Here is a 23,604-nt window from a genome sequence, read left to right as displayed (position 1 = left end):
GGACTTTTCCCTTCAGAATGCCCGAATTTGCGGGAGTATTGTCAATACAAAATTCATCGCCGTCATTTGTGCGACCACTAATTACACCGCGTTTCAGTACTCGAACGGTGTTACGACGTTGATTTGGTGCGAATTTTTGTGAGTTTTTCATAGTGAATGAAATTTTGGTTTTCTTCAGCTATGGACTATCAAATTGAATAGGATTACCAAATGTCGAGCGGAAGGGTCGGGAATTAACCAATACTGGATGGTTAATTCTTTATGATGATAGGTTCTGATATGCCGAATATATATATGACTTAGATTAATGTGGGTAGAAAATTTAGCTTTACGTATACCTACCCTCATAGCTGAGGTAGCACGGCCATTTATGCTACCTCTGCTATGAGGGTAGGTAAAATTCGAAATATGTTACCTTCATGCTCGTCCTAGAAGAAACTCAAGGGCCGCACTTATGCCAAGCTGAATTATTTCCATCTACCTGAACATCGACAGTGTCAACAACGAATCAATGTCAAGAGATTAAGTAGTAGTGTTTTTCCTCATCAAAGATGTTCAGCCGACTGACTTTTTCACTTCGGGTTCTAACGATGTAACGACTGAAATCTTTTATAAAACGCACACTTTCATAAAAAAATAATCGCTACTCAACTAGTGCGTGTCCCATCGATGGAAATAAATGGTATTCGGAAGAAATCACCAATAACAATGCGATTTTCCGACATGCTCGCCGTAAACTTCCACCAATATTCCATGCGAATCAAAAGCGAATTTCTTTTATTTCATAGCAGAAAATCACGACGAGACGGCGTTTCATCCAATTGCTTTTCGATTCGCGATCACACTGTGGGGCAATATCAGAAATAACATTGAAAAATGTGACTTTTCAGATATAACTTTTTTTGCAGTTCCGTATTCTTTTTTATTAATTACTGACCCGGAAAACTTCGTCTGACACAAAATTATTTTTTTTTATTTGACTCCTTTCTAACATTCACGTTTTATAACTATTTAATCAAACGCCATCGTCCATCGTAGATCCATCGTAGATCTCTCCATTGATTGATTTTCCAATTTTCCAAACACCGCTTATCATGATGTAATTGAGGAACATATGAAAATTCATTTTTCCGAATTTTCTGACCTACTTTCAGAGTTTTCCGAATTTGTTACGGAAAGAGACAAATACCATTCCTTTCTCAGGATTTCGGCTTAGCAACACATTTGGCCTTCCATTTTTATTTATGCAAGATAAGCGCTTTCTGTGAATCGAACATCAAAAGGATGTGGAGCGACTTAAAAAGATGACCAATTGTTACTAATATGTGTATTTTAAAAATGTGTAGAAATTGGAATTGGCATCAATTTTTGATAAGTGCGCCATTTTGGCAGTTGTAACTTTTGACGTAAGATTGAATCTTTCGGGAACATATTGGGGGTACGAATTGAAAAACGAAAATCGATCGCGATCGTGAAACATGTCCTATTCTAAACGCTAATTGCTCAATCCTTTCATGATGGATTGATGAAATTTTTTGGTAAAGCATTTTGGGCACTCCATAACAATTAATTACAGTGAAAATGGAAGAAATATATTTTTTTTGAAACTACAGACTTCAAAATCAAGACGCCTGGAGAAACCGGCATTGCAAATACATGAAAGTAGGCGAGCTTTTGTACCCACCAAAATATGTTCCCCAACAGAGATTTACAACCAATGCGCCTGGGGGAAATCGGCATCGCAAATACAGTAATCGTTCGCTAACTGGTCCTGGTTTAACTGGTCTGCTATTTAACTGGGCGAACGTTAACTGGTCCTTGGACCAGTTAAAAAGCACAATTTCGTAAACAATCGACGCCATATTCAAATGGAAGATTTGCTGTGAGGGGCATTCGAATGTAATTTTAAATGTTATGAAAGTTGACATTATTTTCGCACGACAAAAACATTGATTAAACTACAGAAAAACAATTTTCTCAAATCATATGTCATACCTGTTGTCGCACTCAATGCGAAACTTCCATTGGAATCCTTTTATTTATCCAATTACAGGAACTAAGCGAATCAAACAATTCATTGAAGTTTCCCTCGATTTTATTTGACGTTTAACATGCCGGACCAGTTAAAACGCGAATGTCGATAAGTGGTCTTCTCTTTTCGCCCAGTTAGTGAATGTTTACTGTACATGAAAGTAGGGGAGTAGAGATGGGCAAAACAGTTTACTTTGTAGAACGGTTCAGTAGCTAAACATCCATCTAAGTGAACCAGTTCTGTTCAAACGTTCTTTCGCTCTTATTTGCTTCATCCAGAAATTTTCTGGAAGTACATGAAAAGTATGCGGATTTAAAAAAAAAGAAATTGAAAATATACAGCTTCACATTTAAAACTACGAAAATTTAATCTGATTGAGACCTCAAAATTGAGTATACGTTAACAAAATAAGCCCTGCATTACATGCATTTTGCTTGTAAATGGTAATATCGTGAAATTTTTAAAATTTTCTACAAGCGTTCTCGTTGTATTTACCCGTTCTGTCCAGCGCGATCTACTTCCCACCAGTGTTGCCACATTTTCATCTGTACCGTGTAAAATCTTTTTCATCTGTACTTTTTCTTCCAAAAATCTGTACCATCGGAAATATTCGTTGCAGAATAAATAGGTTTTATTGTGCATTGTAAGTGTGTTTAAACGTTTTAACGATCTACATATACGTGAAACGTTCGTTACTCTTGTGTTTGACATACCGAGGAATAGAGCGCCAAGTCGATGGCGATTGAAAAAAAACACAAACCATTCTTTGTATTCCATTCTCGATGAATTTCATTAACGAATCTGAAGTGAAAAAAGGAATATATTTTTGTGGTAAAGTAGACAAATTGAATTAAGAATATCAATATATATATCGTTGTTGCAAATGTATTTGTTGCTCTTCATCGAACCACAGAACTCAACATTAGTATGAGCATTGAATGTTTTGCTCAGCTGAGGCGAATAAAACACTGCCGAACGATGTTCCATGTCAATGTCTGCGTTGTTAATGTTTATGTTAATTTTTATGTCTGCCTTTATCAGTTTTTAGTCGTTGATATATTGTACATCCACCTAAGGTTGCGGCCGTGTCGTTGGTGAATTCTTTAAGAAAATGCATTGTACATTTTCCATCTGCCATGCAAGGCTATAAAAGTTTTTCGTTCGCAATTCATTCTACGTTGAGATGGTGGACGTTAGGAACATTAGAAACATTAGTACCATTGAAGAAGAAGACGGAGAGTGTCGTTTGAATGGTGGGTGTCAACGATGAACTCCAGATTGTTGTTTCTTCTTCGAATCACAATTTCTCGCGTCACTGTGCAGTCGCCTACCATGACTCCAGCGACAATGACAACTCCAACGACATACGCATTGAATGTACACATGTATTCTCCAGTCGGTGTTCTCCAGTAGAATTGATGAAAATAACGTGATCGTCACCTTGCAAACCGAGCATGTATGATATGAAGAATTTCAATAATTCATTATGTTTATTCAAAAAGTCTTCCAGCTCGCTGGCAATACGCATGGCTTTAGCCGAATTACGGTTATTGGCGCATGTTAGGTTGAATGTGTTCAATGAACTTCAACTTAGCGCCATCTGTCATTTAACAACGTAAATAAATTCGCTCTCTTTGAAAAACAAACTACGGGTCGATTATTTGAATATTATTCATACCAAAATACTAAAATCGCGATTAAAAATAGGAGATGGGGGATGACCATTGAGGTTATATTTAGTTTTATGCCAAATTTGAGAAAAAATAGAAATCAAAATTATTTAGATTTTTTTGCATGGGGCACCCTAACCGGTATTAAACATATGGTAATTGGTAGCCTAGCGGTATCATATATAGTTTACGTCATATTCTCATGCGTACCAAGTTTTTTGTGCATAATTTCTTGAAAATCGTTCGGGCCGTTTCGGAGGAGTTCGACCACGAACATCGTGACACTTGATTTTTATATATAAGATAACATTTACTTACTAATTTTATATTTACATTTTCATTAACATTTATACGCTACGAATCATTCGTGCGTTTGATGATGCTTATACATAATCTTTCTAAATTTAGATTGCATACTATCATTCAAAAAAAATTTCGATCTGCCGCCACGATCTTGTAATCTTGTTTTGATTATGTTCAGAAAAAAACGTTTGCCGAGGAGTGAGGAATGATATCTTTGTTTATTTAGTCTTCGATGAAAACGACGCACAGACACTTATGAACTTATTCTTAGTCTAAACACATTTTTGGAAATGTTAAAGTCGAATTGGTCATTAACTTCGTTGAATAAACGGCAACATATATCCAATGGGTTGTTCTGTCCATATTGAGACCGATGAGTTGTAGTCGGAGAAGCTCAACATGTCGGGTTTTTCGGTGCGTGAAAATTAATTTTAGCAAGTAGCTCGCCACATTCAATATTATTGAAAACGATGTCAAAAATTAAGAGTCATTGTAGAATCATTCTTCTTTTTTTGAGCTTTGGCAAATGAAGGAGTTGGCAGCCATCTTCGTAGGTTAGAAACAAGGCATCGCAAGGCAAAGCATTCATTATTTTAGGCATCAATTTTTTGTTCACCAATTCTGCAAATGTTTGAGCGCCGGATCATTAAATTCGACTCTTGATTAGCTCTACGAAAAAACTGCTCCACAATTCTTTAAAATTACGTGGCTTCGCCATTTATTGACCTAATAGTCACTTCTTGAAACAAGATTTCTCGCAGATATTAGAGAGAATAGTTAGATAAAAAACTTTCATCTCTTCATGTAGTATCGTGAATTTTGGTTTTTCAGCCTGAAACAAACAATTCAATCTGAGGGTCTGGGGCACAAAATAATCCAAATAAGCAATAGAGGTTATGTCATTGATTTTTTTAGGGCAGAAGTCTAACTTTGACTGCATTAGTTAATAAAAATTTGGAGCTGCCTTATATTTTGATCAAATGTTTAAAATTCAAAATTGTGTTCATCGTATCGTTGCTTTGTCCATTTAGATGTTCAGTTTTGTTGTTAATAGAATCGGAAACATATCATTCGAGAGTTGCCGAGGAGTGGGGCATAGTAAGAATATTAAAATGTGAACTGTAATTTTGTTTTCGGCAACCGATTTTTATCCAGTGGAGATTTATTTACGGAGCAATGTCATTTTTAGGCACGGTATCCATTCCCCACCATAAACACCTGAAAACGCTTCCAATCCTTTTCTGGTGCTTGCTAGAATTTGGGATGCAACATTGCAGCAGCCTTGAGGATTGAATCGTTGAAATCATACCTCTGCCTTATCTGTTTTACCAACTTAACGTGTTATTAATTTATCACACCAGAAAATCTGTACATATCTGTCCTTTGGTACAGAAATCTGTAATCTTTACCAAAAAAATCGAAAAAATTTGTACCTTTCCAGATAAATTTGTACGTGTGGTAACACTGCTTTCCACATCTATTCAGTTCAGTTGCACTCATTCGTTCGCAAAAAGTGCGCTCACAACAGTACGTTCGGAATCAATTCGTTCCCAAACAGTTCACTCTCGATTAGTTCGTTCACAAACAGTTCACGCTCAATCAGTTCGTTCTTTTTATAAATTCATTTATTTTCAACTGGGTCAGCAACGTTAAGCATCAATGAGCCGTGTTTATGAATAGGGAAAAGCCTCTGTGCGTAGAACTATGCAAATGTTCTTTCTCAAAAAGGCATAAAAACCCTATAGTTTTTTCAAGAAATGGCACAATATAAATAATTATATAACAAATCATAATAAAATTATTTTTGAGGCTTCTTCTTGTGGATTTTTTGATAGAGATAACCACCTCCTTGAAGATTGCGTGCGATTGCGTGCATCTGAATATTTTTAAGTTCTGAGGGAAATAGTTGGAGAAAAATGAAAACGTTAAAACCATAGATTATTGGTAAATAATAAAATTATTAATAACAAAAAACAAAAAAGTTGGAGATGTAAACGATAATTAAAAATAACAGAAAAATACACACATACTCATACTTGAAAGTGTATGAACTTGAGGAAATGATATATCAACAAAATAGCATCGATATTACGTGTAGCCAGAAAGTCGCGGATCGAAATATTGGGTGTCATTCCCTTTTCGCGAAAATTTTCTATTCAAGATAACCTGTTATTTTGAAATTCATTGCTCTGAATTTCAAAATAACAGGTTATCTTAAACCACACAATGTGATCAATATCGTGATAACCTATACCACAAATACATAAGTTACTATCACTAATATTTTCTCGATAAAGATGTGCATTCGAGGAATACTGATAAGACATGAGTCTGCACACTACCCGTATGAAATCACGAGAATAATTATATCCTTTGAACCATGATTTGAGGGAAACTTTAGGAATGATAGAATACAGCCACCGACCTTTATCACTGCCATTCCAACTTGTCAGCCAAGATTCAAGTGCACGTTTACGAGGTATATGGAGATATTCATCAGAAGTAATGGGCCTATGAAATAAGTCTCCTTCCATAGCGCCCTTCTTAGCAAGAAAATCAGCTTTTTCATTTCCTGGCATCGAATAATGAGAAGGAATCCATACAAAAGTGATATTAAATGATCTACTCATCAAAACACTTAAAAACTGTTGGATTCCAGACAAGAAATACGAAGAATATCTCGACCTTACCGAACGAAGTTCCTCTAAAAATGTTCGGGTGACAAGGATTGAATATGTTATAAAGCAGTGTATATCGCAGCCAACACCGAACAGGGTAAACTAAGCTTACGGAATGTGGAGAAGTTAATATTAAATACCCCAAAGCCTGTGAAACCATTAAGACTGGATCCATCAGTAAAAAAGTTTTGGTTGAGTCAATATGTTTATATCTTGACAAGAATATTGCAGGCATAACTATTTGGCGGAGATCACCTGAAATACCACTCACATAAACTTTCATTGACAAGTCAAAATTAATAGAAGGTTTGAACAAAATTGAAGGAATGGACTGGAAACCACATAAAGCAAATGAGCTTTCCAGGTTCAGAAATTCATGATATAGAAACATTTGCTTAGATTGAGTGCCTAAGGTTAGCATTTTTTCAAAGTTTGCCATTACAATCGGATTGAGTGTTTCACAACGTATCAAAAAACGGAATGATAAATCAAAAAAGCGCACAGAAAGAGGAAGGATACCAGCTAACATTTCTAGGCTCATTGTATGTGTTGACTGCATACATCCTAGAGCAATACGCAAACAGCGATATTGAATTCTCTCCAATTGCAGAATATGAGTACGGGCAGCGGACCTGAAGCAAAATCTTCCATACTCCATAACAGATAGAACGGTTGTTTTATACAACCTAATCAAATCGTCAGGATGGTCCCCCCACCAAGTCCCTGTTATGGATCGGACAAAATTTATTCGTTTCTGACATTTTTGTTTCAAGTAGCCTATTTGTTTACCCCATGTGCCTCTGGAGTCAAACACAACTCCTAAATACTTGAATGACAACGAGTGCTTAATTGTTCTGCCCAAAAGTTTAAGTTGCAGTTGAGCAGGATGGTGTTTTCTTGAAAACATGACCATCTCTGACTTTTCAGCAGAAAACTCAATACCCAATTTACAAGCCCAATCAACCAAATTATCAAGAGAAATTTGCAAGGGATTATACAGATCAATACTGTCTTTGCCTATTACCGACGCTACACAATCATCTGCATATTGTCTCAAAGTACAGTTTCCTGATAAACAAACATCAATGTAATTTACATAAAAATTGTAAAGGATTGGACTAAGACATGAGCCTTGAGACCCATGTAGCTAATTCGCAAAACTGGCGAAGAACCATGGGAAAAACTCATATGTTTTTCACGCATTCGGTTAAACAGAAAACTATTCAATTTTGGAGAAAACCCATTTAGATGAAGTTTTTCAAAAAGAACCTCAATGGAAACTGAATCAAATGCACCCTTGATATCTAGGAACACTGATGCCATTTGTTGCTTTTCACACGAGGCGATGTCAACCTCTGATGAAAGCAGAACAAGACAATCATTAGTTCCTTTGCCTCTACGAAACCCGAACTGCGAAGGTGAGAGAAGGTTTTTGGATTCTATCCAGCTATCTAAGCGACATAGAATCATTTTCTCTAATAATTTGCGAATGCAAGAGAGCATTGCTATTGGTCTATAAGAATTATAATCAGACGCAGGTTTACCAGGTTTCAGGATAGCTATAACTTTGATCCGTCGCCAATCATGCGGAACAACGTTCTGCTCAAAAAAAAAAAACATTGAACAATTTTAACAAATGTTTCTTCGCATTATCAGGAAGGTTTTTCAATAAGTTGAATTTAATCCTATCTGACCCCGGAGCCGAATTGTTACATGACAGAAATGCCATACTGAACGGAGGCGCAATATCATCAGATGTCTCCAAGAAGGGAGGAGGAGCGGGGGCTGAATCTGGGCATATCTTCTTGGCAAAGTCATAGATCCATCTTTCAGAATATTCAACTTGTTTATTTGAATGAGATGAATTTCTCATTTGTCTGGCAACTCTCCAAAGAGTGCTCAAAGAAAACTCTCGGGGAAGCCTATTCACAAAAATGATAAATGTAATTGTCGTAACGTTCGCAGGAGCCCGATTTACGCCAATCCTTGAACGCATTCGATTTTTCTTCATAAAGATCTGTACAATCTTGATCCCACCACAGATTAGGAGGACGTCTGCGGCATTGCAAATATATGCAAGTCGGAGGCATGTTTGTTTTGCAAGTAAGGTAAGTGATACGATTAATTCTAGCAAGTAAAACTTAGATTTGGAAAATTTGTCGAATCCCAAATCCACACAGGCGAGTTTGTGTTGAATCTGAACTTCAAATTTAAGAAACGAGGGGCTTCTCAATATCGATATCAGAACCGTGCTACAATGTGTTGAACAAACATTCAAAAAGTAAAAGTTATAGAAGAAATTTAGAAATTTATTTATTTTATTTCAAATCTGTTTTCTCTATAATAAAGTAACAGGTTTATTCCAAGTGAGAAAAATTGATAATTGTGTTCGATAATGATAATTATCTTATAATATAATACATTGGTGAGTTCTCTTTACTTCATCCATACATTACACAGGAACCATCTCGTCCAGTGCCACAGAGGGCGACTTTCATCTTATCTCATTCCACTTCGACATCTTCTATCGTGACTAATCACCATCCTTCTGTCATCATCATTCGGTTGTAGACACTGATGGAGTGAACAAACAATGCCTGACAATCAAACAATTTTGCATATTTTTTTACGAAAACCATAGTTCTCTCTTCTTCGTTCGACACGTTCGACATAATCAACGATCGGCCAATGGAATTACGGACTCGTTTTTCTTTTAAAATAATTCCGACCGGAACGTAACTGTTGGTTATAACCGCTGCAGGATCATGATCTCCGCCTATCTTGTTCCAAACGATCACAAAACGTTTGGCGATCAACTCACTTCGTGTTCAATCCTCGTTGGATTACGTTTCGTGTCGGTGTTTTAGAATTTCATTTCATTCATTGTAGCGTTCTTTGAAATTTCATGCAATTTTTATTCAGGGCGAACCCACCATGGACCGTCGTCAGTTTCCACACAACAAATATTTGCACGAACAACCTGTCGACTTCCACGAAAGCAGTGAGAAATGCGATTTTAATTTTAATTTGATTCGAGAGCAGTTTAGTTACCCCGAAAGACAGCGAGAAATTCGGCCAACAATGGGCCGTTGTTTTAACATTGTTTGCCTAAATTCCCAACACAGTGCTTTTTATTCCTAAAGCGATGTACATTAAGAACAAGGAAAGCGAATGCTATGCAAATTGAGCTTACAGTGGTCCAAATTTAGTTCATTTATGTACTAGCATTCATTAGTCTCATTGTCCCGAAGCAAGGGAGCGAGATATGATTGAGTGTGAACCCCATCCCAATGAACCATATGGATGGATCTCAATCATTAGGCAAGCGTTGGCGGCCCACGGAACGCAACGCACAACAATATATTGTAATGCAATACTTCGAGATGTGTTCCAATTGTTATAGAAATGGATTTCAAGGTTTAAGGACTTTGTTTCATTTTTCTGTTGTAGGTAGAAATCACACAAGTCCACAGTTCGGATGAATGAATCAGAAAATATAATTAAATGAGGCAAAAGCTAGGAATATTTTTTTTAGATTATTAAGATTTTAAAGTTTAGATAAAAGAATATTGTGAGGTTCACAACATCGTTTGACATATGTTGATACAAAGCAAGGTAGAAAAGAAAGAAACAGTCTGATAAAGTAAACATTCATGATTGAGTTACCGTATGCGGGATAATGTTCGTACCATTGATCAATGGTTAAAATTAAAAAAAAACTCCAAAAAATCGGTTTCGCTTTTTTTATTTATTCAAGAGGGGGAATTTTTTAAGAGACTTGAATTATATTGACCATCGATCGAGTTTTCACTTTCTGTAATTACGGCCTGCATATGCTGCCGGAGCGCACGGCAGCTCCTAATAATGTAGTCTGGATCCATTTCTCTCCAGATATGGGTCAATGTTGGTATGAGCCTTGCTGTAATCGGGTGGCGTTTAGAACAGGCACTGATCCTCCTGACGCGCCATACTGAGTAGTCCAGAGAATTAAGATCGATACTGGATGGCGGTCACATATCTTTCGCCCAGAACGGCAGATGTTCCTGCAATCAATTCTGAGTGCGGTTCGAGGTGTGGCACTGGATTCGCCCGAATCCTCCCTTTGATGACAGCAATAACCCTCGGAATCAGGGCTGACCTCGGGCGACATGTGGTTATCTTCGCGGATAATTGTCCTTGATTTTCTCGATCAAAGATCCTTTTCACGGTATACCGGAACTCTTCCACGGCGAATGAAATAGTATCTATTGGAGGCATTTACTGAACGCATTTGTTTTAAATGACGCAAACAATTCAAACAGTTCTATAACTTAATTTAAGGATAGCTATCGAAAATACGGAAATATCACTTCACATTATCGCTCACTCATTAGAATGGAAAACATCCAAGCCATTACCATGAATGTTTTATTATAGTTTTTCAGTTCCATTAAAATTTCAAACCACACTACTCTACGAGCTGAGTCTTCTCCAGTTTCACCCCAAAATACATTGGAAACCCGCATTTCACGTCCCACCTAACAACACTTCCTCCATTAATTTGAGCTCATTTTTAACGAATCGTTCCTTCCAGCAAAGAAAATGAATTCATTTAGCAGGGCAAATAAATTATCGTACCATCGGAGCAGAGCACTCGATGCAAATCATTGCACATATGCTCGATAGCACGCTAGAGAGGGAGAGAAGACTGCGTCAAGAGAAACTAACTTCTTGCCATATTTATTCTGCAATGTATTCTTGAACCGAGTCAGGAAAATAAATAACAAAATTAATTATGGCTCCTTTTACGTGGTGTTTCGAAAATGAGGGTGCATGAATCCACAGCAGCCACTTGAAAGAAGCTGTTTCTGATTTGCTACATGCTCTATCAAACACCATTAGTTTCACTCCAAAGCAAGATACCAATGCAAGACAAGAAGACTAGGAGGTGATGTGTTCTACTTAGAAACTCTGAAATGATTTTTCGAATTCGGATTAATTAGACAAAAACCAAAGCCAATGATTTACAGTACCGTAGTGCGGGACGTCTTTTGACAAGCGGTAGTTTTGACACATAACTTTTCAATGTTCTCTAGCTGAAGTACTTTTTCAAAATTATTTTATTTTATGTTTTATCTTTGTCATTGGAAAAAAAAGTTGCGGAACCTTTGTTACTTTTGAAAATTCGTAACCACTGGATTTCAGAACAATAAAAAACGATGAAAGAGTATGTGAAGTTTGTATTTGCGGACTAAGTCGTACTGCCTAGCTTAGCTTACTTCTGTACCATGTATCTGTATTTCTTAACTAACTTTTATAATAGAGTTGAGAGGAAAGCAAGTCCAAATGAAATCGACAAATGACAAAACATTGAAACTTTCGAATGAAAGTTTCTATTCAGTTTGGGTTGGAGGAAATATGAGTTTTCCACAGCAATTGAGAATTGATGACTCAAGTGTAACTTTGAAAAGGGCGCATCGATTTTAGTAAGAGAAATCTTTGATAATTTATATTTCAAAAACTATTAGTCGTACTGAAATAGTGTCATATAAAGAGTTATAGAGTATTGATATTAAAACGTGAAAAAATATACACTGAGAAAAAAATAGTACTCTTTTTTTAATTCCAAAAAAAACTTTAATTTAAAAAAATCCAAGATGGTAAAACTATTTTTGACAAACTTTGTGGAACATCGAATTTTTATAAATTTTCGAAACATCGAATTTTTGTATGTTAACAATTATTTTTAGCCAGAAATTTTGAATCATGATGTGATTAAAAACAAAAAAGCTCGTTATCATTCTCCTTCTAAATGCAGCCCTTCTCGAGATAGCTTTCTAAGACACTATTTCGGTACGGCTCATAGTTTTTGAGATATAAACTATCAAAGATTTATTTCACTAAAAACGATACGCCCTTTTCAAAAGATACACTTGAGTCAAAAAATTCCCAATTGCTGTGGAAAACTCATATTTCCTCCAACCCAAACGGAATACAAACTTCCATTCGAATCAAAAATACATGTTTTTAAAATCTGCATTTTTAGGACGATTTCATTTGGAATTGCTCAGGAGAGAAATTAGTTTTAATTTTTTTTTTATTTCTTTAAAATGGTTGGGACTACCGTATATCGTTGGGGCCCGTAGAAGTCTTCAGTGATCGCTGTCATAGTTGTGGCGTTACCGTTGTCGCTGAGAGACGGAGATGTCTCTCATCAATGGATATCAGATTCATAACTGTTCAATCCTATACACATAACTGTTTATGCACCTTGAAGGATTATTATGAAAGATTCTCCTTAATGCATCTCACAATCATAGAATCGTCTCTAGGGATAGTGGAGCGTTGTCCCCAAACTTTCTGAACAACAGCTATTTATCCGGTCAAACGGAAATTTCTCACATAACCCTCGATTCGGTCGATATTCCACACCAAATTTGTCACAAATCGTACTCTGTGATGTCGCGGATTCCTAACCATTATTTATTTTCATTCTTAAGTCCAATCCATTGTAGGAAATAGGGTGAATGATCTTGGTTTGTCCGATTTGGGGTGTTTATACGCGACTAGTAACTGCAAATCGATTTTTCTTCATGAAAATCACATATAATCGATACGAGTTTGGGTTTGTTGAAAAGCCCCAAGTTTCTAGTTGCTAATACTACCATAAGGCGTTAAAATTATTCAAATTTTTATGTTTTTTAACGAGTTTCCTCAAAAAGAAATTATGATCATGGTTTGATCACCTCTGATCATGGTTTATCCAAAAAATGATCATGGTTTGTCCGGTTTTAGAAATCACCATTTTTGAATGAAAACATTCGAATTCTGAAGTAGATGTTGCATTTATCATTGCTTGAGTTTACTGTCATCATATTGATCCATTCATAAGTTAGGCTTTCTTCAGAATATTGCCTTTTCTTGGGCATTTTGAAAGTACCCTTAACACACTCAACACAGGAAAACTTTATTACTGCTATGCGCGAAGGACATAATAAACAAACTGCAGCGCGCCTAGCGGTTGCCATAGAAATCATGTGGATAAAACAACATTAGTGAATCACAACTCATGATCAGAATTGATTTCATCAAAATGCGTTAATTTATTGGTTTAGCTATGTAAATCTGATACAAGTGGTGTGCAAGCATGATGTTAACAATATTTTTAAGTGTTATAATCCAGAAAAGGTCTGAATACGTGCCAAATAATCATCTGGTGATCGATTAAAAGTTAGCTCGAATGAGGGGCGCATTGACGCCAATAGTAGGTGTATTTTATAATCCTTTAAAACATGTGATTCCGTAAAAATATACTTTAAAACTACTGTAAATCATGAAAAAGACAATTTCATTTATATGTTTAGAAACATTCGAATACCTGATTTAACAAAGGTGTGCTGAATTAGAGTATTCAAAAAAGTGGACAAACCTTGATCATATTTTCGACTGGACAAACCAAAATCATTTACCTTATTCAATAGTTCTGAATAAGTCGGCGTGTTATTTTTAATACCTTGGAAAAATTTCAAGGAGAACGTGATTCATGAGTTCATTTTTCTTTCATGAATCCTGTGCACCCCTAGGGATGCAGAGGGCCAACGTAAAAGATCTCCATCCTGGGTGGATGCTCGCTTTAGCCTTGATCTGGCCCAGGCCAGATCAGATCAGATTCGCGTCGACTTCCTTGATTTCCTTGTTTATGCTGCGTCACCAAGAGCTCCTGGGTCTGCTTCTGCTGCGATGTCCTGCCGGATTCCAATCCAGCGTTTGTTTGCATATTTCGTTTCCACTCCTTCGTAGTGTCTGACCAACCCACTTCCAGGCCATTCAGCAAACTCTGCATATCGGAGCGCCGTCTCAAGGCGCCCCACAGATTTTCGAGATTGAGTCGGTCAAAAGCTTTCTCGTAGTCGATGAGAACCAAATATATGGACTCTTGGAATTCGTTGACCTGGTCCAGGATGATTCGGAGCCATAATATGGTCATAATATGGTCCACACAAGATCTTCCGCCACGAAATCCTGCCTGCTGCCGTCGGAGAGTTGCGTTACGTTTTCTTACCACAAATCGTTGCCACTTTCTTCTTCTGTATCAGTTCTAGGATAACTTTGCACCGAACTTTCAGAACAATACACAGTAACATAATGCCTCGCCAATTATCGCAGACAATCAGATCACCCTTCTTGGGGACCTTCACTAAGACGTCCTGCATCCAGTCGGCCGGAAATGTCGCGGTGTCCCAGATACTAGAGAATAGTTGATGCAGCATTCGTGCGGATAGCATGGGGTCAGGTTTGAGCATCTCTGCTGATATGCGATCGACACTGGGAACTTTGTTGGATTTAATACACCTGATGGCTGTTTCGATCTCGTGCAGCGATGGGGCCTCGGAGTTGACACAAGTGACGCGCCGAAGCTTTGGCGGATCCTGCCGAGATGTTCATGGTTGATTGAACGTCGAAACTTGGAGAAGTTTTTCGGAGTGCTCAAACCAGTGTTTCACAGGAATCATTGGATTCATCCTAGCTCCACTCAGGCATCGTGAGATATCGTAGAGGAGACGCATATCGCCAGTTGTAGCGGCCTTCTCCGCTTCGTCAACCAGGGAGTCCGGTCACGCTCGCTTGTCCCGTCTGCAGGAGCGTTTAACTTCCTTCTCCAGAACCGCATACCGTTGATGGACTTCGTCCTTGACTCCTCTGGTTTTCGCCCGCTCAATCACGACGGTAAGGTGTTACGTGTAAGGGAGTAAATTGAATGGAATCCATGATCTGGTCGTTATTGGATTTCGCGAAAAAATTTCACTAATTATTTATTGCTAAAAGTTGAAAAAAACCTCCATTCTAAGCTTTGCAGAATTGAGCATATACCGCAAATTTATCGAAACAAACTAACCTCTTTTCGAATTAGCATACTTTTTTTCGTCAGTTTGTGATGTCAACACCAAACCACTGCTTGGGCAGTGATGATCATTGGTTTTTATTGATGTTTGAAAACGTTTTTATCAAAGTGGCAAGTTAGAAGAACCCAATAGATATTGTTATACATACAATGATAACAAGTAAGACTTGTCGAGGAAAGACATTATGGGAAATAGCAGCTACTGTCAGAAGAACCCACTCTACAGTACAGAAAGTCATAATCAAGTGAAAATACGAAAGAACCATGGAAAATCTCCCAGGTAGAGGACGCCAACAGAACATTGCGAAATAACCCACGATTTTAAATATGAAATTCAATTTTTGTGTAATATTTTTAACAGTGCATTTAAATCTTCATTTTTCTAAAAAGTTCACTAATTTTCCAACAACTTTCAACAACATCTGGATTTTGAGTTACGATTTTTTGGAAGAAAGACAAATGTTTTTCAATACTGCCTTTTAAAAAATCAGTCGTAATTTAAATTGGTTATATTAGGCTGTCAAAAAAGTCCTGCGGTATTTCCGCGAGGTGTCGTTGAAAGCGCGTAGTTCTAGTTGTATTCATTGTATCGAGTCACACTATAGCTTGTTGGAAAGATATTTTTGCGCGCTATAATATAGTCCATGACAGTGTTTTGTTTGGTTAAGTCGTTCGTGAGTTATAGTGTCGCAAATATGGAGCAAAATAAAGAGAAAATCCGACATATTTTACAGTACTACTATGACAAAGGCAAAACTGCATCTCAAGCTGCCAATAAAACTTGTGCAGTTTATGGACCCGATACAGTTTCCATTTTCACCGCACAACGATGGTCTCAACGTTTTCGTTCTGGTGTAGAGGTCGTCGAAGATGCGCCACGCTCCGGAAGGCCTGTCGTCGAAAATTGCGACAAAATCACTGAATTAGCCGAGAAAGACCGGCATAGTAGCAGCCGTAGCATCGGCCAAGAGCTGGGGATAAGTCATCAAACCGTTATCAACCATTTGAAGAAGCTTGGATTCAAAAAGAAGCTCGATGTATGGGTGCCACACACGTTGACGCAAAAAAACATCTTTGACCGTATCGACGCATGTGAATCGCTGCTGAATCGCAACAAAATCGACCCGTTTCTGAAGCGGATGGTGACTGGCGATGAAAAGTGGGTCACTTACGACAACGTGAAGCGCAAACGGTCATGATCGAAGCCCGCTGAAGCGGCTCAGACGGTGGCCAAGCCCTCATTAACGGCCAGGAAGGTTCTGCTGTATGTTTGGTGGGATTGTCAAGGAATGATCTATTATGAGCTGCTTCCCTATGGCCAAACGCTCAATTCGGACCTGTACTGCCAACAACTGGACAGCTTGAAGGTAGCACTCATGAAGAAGAGGCCATCTTTGATAAACAGAGGCCGCATTGTCTTCCATCAGGACAACGCCAGGCCACACACTTCTTTGGCGACGCGCCAGAAGCTCCGGGAGCTCGGATGGGAGGTTCTTTTGCATCCGCCGTATAGTCCGGACCTTGCACCAAGTGACTACCACCTGTTTTTGTACATGGCGAACGAGCTAGGTAGTCAGAAGTTAGCCACAAAAGAGTCCTGTGAAAATTGGCTATCCGAGTTTTTTGCCAATAAGGAAGCGAGCTTCTATAACAGGGGTATTATGAAGTTGGCATCTCGTTGGAAACAAGTCATCGAACAAAACGGCGCATATTTGACTTAAAACAGATGATTGTAACTAATTTTATGAACAAATGAAAATTCAAAAAAAATACCGCAGGACTTTTTTGACAGCCTAATATGATAATGAAAATTGTGATTCTGGGGGGGAAGGAACTGTGATATCCGGGTTGAAAAAAGGGGTTATCGCGGAAATGCGGTTCCCTGCACGCACATCATTTTGTTGTTCTCGCATTCGTGGGCCGGGGTTGGATGTCCGAGGGCTAGTTGACTGTCAGGCAGGCTGATTGTCTGCTGACCACTCTTTACGTCGGGTGTCCTTAGGTGTTTCGCTAGGTGGAGAATTTATTTTCCGTTTTGTCTATGGCATGGCAGATGCAGGACGTGGCGTAGGCGGTGAGGGTGTTTCCCGTAGGAAAGAGTTCTGTACGTCCGCATCGCTGTCGGCATCTGATGAGATGTCCAGCCTGGTGTCTTGAGGAGTTGAATTCTGCTACGATGGATTTCAGAGCCCGGTATTTGAAGCACTGTCTGGGCTACCGGTAATAGGGTCTCGTTTTCACACGCAGATATCCGAAATTCACGAACTCCGGAGTGTATGTACCATCCACGGTGAGAAAGATTGTAGATGTGTTTTCAAAAGCATTCAGACCTGTTTGTCGCTTGATACGTCAAGCGCCGATACCTTTTGATCTTGGAGACATTCTACAATGTCTTGCTCCGACATGTAGACGGTTTGGCCACAACTCACCACGCAATTAGTACTGTTGAGGTACTGGTGACGGAACCGTGTTTCATCCGCCAGGCGAGTCAGTGCCAATAGACTCTCCACTTGCTTTTAATTACGAACTTTCAGCGCGTGCGTAGAACTGCCACCTTCTGGGAACGAGCCCTCGATTTCCACCGCACAGCCTTCTATGAACCTACGGAAAAGAAATGGCGCGATTGGGAGCACTTGATCTTCACCTTCATCGTCCACGTCTGTGATCCGTAGGACAGTTAGCTCACCATGGTTGCCGTCGGGATCCATATAAGACGGCCGTTGTAACGCCGTCCTATTACAACCACATATTGTCCAAGTCCATATCATCCAATTCGGGCCAAAAATATTCGGTTATCATTGTGCGGTAGCGATTTCCATTCACAGTAACGTGCCAGTCTTGACCATCACGGAAGAAGTACGGCTCAATGACGCCGCCGGACCATAAACCGCACTAAACCGTATTTTTTCAAGATGCAATGGTGACTCATGGAGTACGTGTGGATTTCTGCCTGACCAATATCGCAAAATTTGCTTATTGTAAGGATGTAGGCCAAGATTTTTTCGCAAAATTCACCACAACGACGTCACAGAGATGCCCAACGCTTGAGGACAACGTGTGAGAGGCTGATTTGGGTCTTCCTCAATTGATGCGCTAGCGGTAGCAATATTCTCGACACTACGGGCACTTCTTTGTCTCACTGGCAAGGGAACATTTTGGACTGTGCCTGTGGATTCAAATTTTTTTACCACTAAACGCTCAATTGTTGATCTAGCAGGACGATCTCGACGACCATTAATCGGATGTAGCGCTCTAAGAGTTGAGGCCATTGACTCCGAATTTCGGTAGTAAATTTTAATAATCTCGATTTGTTGTTGGATCGTATATCTTTCCATTATGAAATGGAAAACCTCACTAAAGAGAAATGTCAACAGAGCGGGAAAAATATCGCGTCGTTTGCTGTCTATCAGTCTACTTTTGTAGCGTCCCTATTGAAATACCCATTATATATGGTATTGCAATATAAGATCAATATGAGCGAGCGAAACCAGAGACACATTGCAAATAAGCACGTATTAAACTTTTCGCATACTTTACCCCATACACGGCCCAGACCGAGAAGAAAACTTACTCTTAGAAAACACTTTCCAACTTCATTTTATAATGAAGTGTAATATCAGTAGCTATGTGAACGCTATCGTGTGAAACAGCCTTTAATTGTAGCCGGCCGTAGTTCGACAACCGATTGCTGGAGTCATATGATTATTAAAATTGTTGTTTTGGGTAGCTTCCATTTTAAGTATGTACAAAGTTTCAAAAAAAATCGGAGAGAGTCGGGTCAAAATTTCGGCTATTTTGCATGGGATTGCTCAGAACCTAACGTAAAAGTCAATACAAGATACTAAAAACTTAATATGAACCGATTCAAGAAGCTTTACAACTGCTCAATATTTGCGAGCAAAACCATTGCATGTCAACGTTTTGCTACAGGTTATCGATCCATTTGTATTATTGTGGCCAATTCTGATCATGCTTGACTTCAATCTATACCAAAAATTTATCCGATTCAGTCATTTCAATATTCTTTGCGCAGATTCTTATGTCGTCGAGATCAATTTCTTCATGTTTACCGAAAATATCCTTAAGCGAACGATAAACTGTACTCCCCGTAGCTGGTTCCGTAACTAACCTGAGCCACCAAAAAGTGAAGAACATACTGAATGGGGCCTGGGAGTAGGGATCCTTTGTCATTGTGCAAGTGCCGGCGATTAAAAAAAAAGACTACGACCACGCTCTCAAACTCGCCAATTTGCAGAAACAAAACACACGAAGCAAAACAAAAACATAATTAAATTCTACCGAATAAGTATTGTTTTTACTGGTATGAATATAGCGTCTATGACTTGCAGACATCATTTGTGCTTGGGACGAGTCTTCAAAGCCCCATGTTTACGCCCACTAAGGGGTAGATGGATAAGGTGAAATACTCCTTTGTCAGCAAAAAATACACATGTGGCTCTCAAAATGTATAGGTTGATAGATATATAATATGTATGGAATATCTGGGAACGGAACACATAGGCGGACAAATACTTTATTTTCGTTTGCCGATAATCCTATCAACAACAGATATCGCCAATCAACTTGAATAAATGTATTATACGACGAAACACGTAGCAGCAGATACTTACCTGTCTTGATTTCGCCCCACGTTTTGACGATTTTTTCCTGATAACACTTTCACAAAGAGAAACGAGCGAACGAAGCCTCCTCGGTGCTTCGTTTTCACGGTAGGACAGCAACAGCCGCACCTGGACCCGGAGCGATGGAAATGCCCAGGAGTAGCAAAACAGCAGGAGATGACAAACATCCATACACTTTCAAACACTTCCCGGTCGTACCACCGGATAAGGCATGGAAAAGCCAGTTGCGGATGGGGGCCAGCTATCGAAAATGCTCTTACGGGATCCACTTTTCACTCGATTCTTTCCAGGCTTCACCACTTTTCACTTTTCATCGAGCAGCTTGGTTTCCCACGAGTTTCCCGCAAAACTAGCTGTATACCGTTTTACCTTATCCACCCTCCTGCTGCTGCTGATTTTTCTTCTACTTCTGCTTCCTATCGTCGCTGGGTTTCGTTTATTTTCCTCGGATTTCACTCCGACATGGGGTTTTGTGTGTTGTGCTATTGTTAGATGGAGATAATATGTTTTTTTACTCCTGGGTTTTCCGAGCGGACTATACGCTGAGAAAGGACCACGCTGTTAACGCAACTAGCGAAGCGATAATTGATTGATTCCGTCAGAGTGTTTATTCTTACGAGCGCTGTTTTCGGAGCCCTTTATTCGACTCGGAAAAGCCACGTGGTGCGTTGTGGCGTATTTCACATTGACATCGCTTCCGAGTACGGCACTGAAAACGGGACTCACGTAACACTATACCGAACTTCGTAATTGAAGCGAATCCGAATGCTACCAATTGATGTTCACAATTTAACTCAATGTAATATCGTTTATTATCTGCACTGAATTCTACTCTAAAATAGTACACCACACCTCGACAATCGAAGGGCACGACTAGAAATCTAGATTATCTACCGAAATGTGAAATTTATGTAATATGCAAAGTATTTTATTGATATTGACACCCTTCTACGTTCGAACAATTCCCCTCGAACCGCGTGGATGGGAGCTTAAAGATGCTAAAAGCGTCCCTCCCTCTCGTCTTATTGCAGCTGCCACCTTCACTCGGGGAAAACCCAGAGCATCACAAAACCATACCCTGCTCGGAAGATAAAACCGGATTTACGATTCCGTTTTGCCACCAGGATATAACACCACACGCGCCACACTGAGGAGGCAGGTGAGCACCAAAACAACAACACCAACGCTGCAATAATTTCAGCCTCACTCGGAACCGTAGGAGAGCAATCCTCCAATGGTCGAATCGCTGACACACACCAAAAGCTATGGTGGACAACGAGCACGGCAGATCCTTACGACCTTAAAAACGTCAAATAACTAACGACACAACGACGGCACGCTTTGCCTTATAATGCTCTTCGACGCAATGATTTTCTATCTTCTTCCGCACTCGCCGTCAGCCCCACGCGACCAGCCACCGCACGAGATCAAAATGCGAAGGCTCCAGTGATCCTAGCATCCTTGATAACTCGCTGGAGCATATTTTTCTCGCGCGCTCTCGGTGTTTCTGACACACTTTCACTCTCTCCGATTCTCGCAGACAGCAGCCGCTTTTGTTCTACGGCTCTCGATTTGGGGGAGCGAATCGAATACATAATTGGGACGGCGGTGCAATATGCATGTTGCATAGAAGAAAGTTCAGTTCAGTATGTTGTGGTGGGTAACGTCGCTTTCGCTGAATTTCCCGACATTTCAACTACTTTTTCATAATATTGCTAATAAGTAAAGTTTATTTGTCGATATTTAGATATTTACTTATTGGCTTACGTCTCAGCTTCGCTTTGCTAGAAGGGAACAAAAATGATTTCAGCGAACAACGCCTTCAGACAATTTTCCCACGGTGCTCCAAAAAGGAGAGACTTCTCGTGTTTCGCCACGCAATAATCGACCTGCTTGCTGTCTTCAATTAGTTCCAACAATAGTAGCCTATTAACTAGTCTCAAGAGAATAGCAAGGCCAATTTGAAGAGTCCACTTATTAAATGCGCATCAAAGCTTTCTATATAGTTTTAATGTCTTCAGAGATAACAATAATTTTCACAAATCTCATAAAAAATCGAGAGGCGACACAGTGGTCCCTCAGAAATAGGTGGCACTGAATAGAAAATTGAAAAACAATGCCTGACCGAATGAATAGTCTAGTTTTGTTCTATAACCTTCAAGGCATCTAGTATCACATATGGCAACAATGTCCGTGACAATTTTCGTTGCGATAACAACGTGGCAACGTAATGTTTGATGCAGTGAACCAGTGTAGCGGTAAACACGCATGTTTTTCAAATTCTGCACAAGTGCTACAAAATACGTTAAAACATAATATGATGGTTTTCTGGATAGAGAATTTTATGCTGATTTCAAATTTACATTCCTTCCTTAGTTTAAAAAATTTTGAAGCTGTGAAATGAGTGTTTGAAAGTCAGTACATTTTCTATATTGAATTTATACAAAAGTAGACCTACAAAAAATTCTTCAAATACCTCCAAAGTTTTTTATAAAAAAATGTCTTCCTTCGGGTTCCCTCTACACTTTTCCTCTATGACTTCTGGCCACTTTCGACCACTTTGCGAAAAAATGCCAAAAATATTTTGATACCCCACACGTGTTTTTCGATTTTTTTTAATTTTATCCCATCCCCCTGCACCCCTTTTGAGTTTTGGGTAAGAGAATATTGAAAACGTTTCCAGGAAGTTTCAAAACATATATTTAGACACTCCACACGACGCCCACCCCCAACCCAGCTTTTGGATTTCATAACCAAAATGACTCAAAAATAGATTCAGTAAAACCCCCGTACACTAAACTTCAATTCATTTTTCTATTTAATGCCACCTTGAATTTCTGAGGGACCATCGTGCGGCGTCTTCATTGCTATTAATTCATTAACACTAGAAAGACTGAAACTTTGTATATACGTAGAATGCCCAAAAGCAGTCAGTTTTTTATCCCATCTGTTTATTTTATTAGGCTCATTTAGCTATTCAGCTGGAACAGAGCCGAATTCATTCGTGTACATTTTTACGATAATTTTGTTGTATATTACACAGCTGCTCCATTCCTCTCTCATCGATACACATTTTTATCTATTACACAATAGCCATTTAGGCGTAAGAGTATTCCTATCTTATCGATACCCATGTCGCCTTTTTCGGCGTATGAATATTCATATTACAGGTCGGACTCGATTATCCGGAGTATTTTCAGTTTTGATTTTTTCATCAGAAATTTTGAGTAATTTGTTAATACACTTTATAAATATAATTATTTGAACAAAACTGAACGTAGCTTAGTGGAGGGGGCTGGAATAGAGGTTGTTCCATACAGCTAGTTTCGATTATCTGCAGTAGATTTATATACGTTGAAAATTCCAAATATAAACGAGTATATTGATTTAATATTTA

General features: G+C 38.8%; 1 protein-coding gene across 6 annotated transcripts in view; it reads right to left on the bottom strand.

Annotated features, from left to right (window-relative positions):
- Positions 1-21,617, bottom strand: part of LOC129764743 (putative uncharacterized protein DDB_G0281733) — a 331,282-nt gene extending 309,665 nt beyond the window's left edge. For 4 of the 6 annotated variants that reach the window (XR_008741209.1, XR_008741210.1, XR_008741211.1 and 1 more), the window contains exon 1: positions 20,196-21,617. The gene's annotated coding sequence lies outside the window, so the exon portion shown is untranslated. The remainder of the gene's footprint in view (positions 1-20,195) is intronic. The other 2 variants (XM_055764191.1, XM_055764192.1) reach the window with 2 other exon arrangements.
- Positions 21,618-23,604: the final 1,987 nt, after the last annotated feature.

Source organism: Toxorhynchites rutilus, chromosome 2 (genome assembly GCF_029784135.1).
Source record: "Toxorhynchites rutilus septentrionalis strain SRP chromosome 2, ASM2978413v1, whole genome shotgun sequence".
NCBI classification, from domain to species: domain Eukaryota; kingdom Metazoa; phylum Arthropoda; class Insecta; order Diptera; family Culicidae; genus Toxorhynchites; species Toxorhynchites rutilus.
The sequence above is the reverse complement of the archived record's forward strand: the minus strand, read 5'-3'. Positions and strand labels throughout refer to the sequence as shown.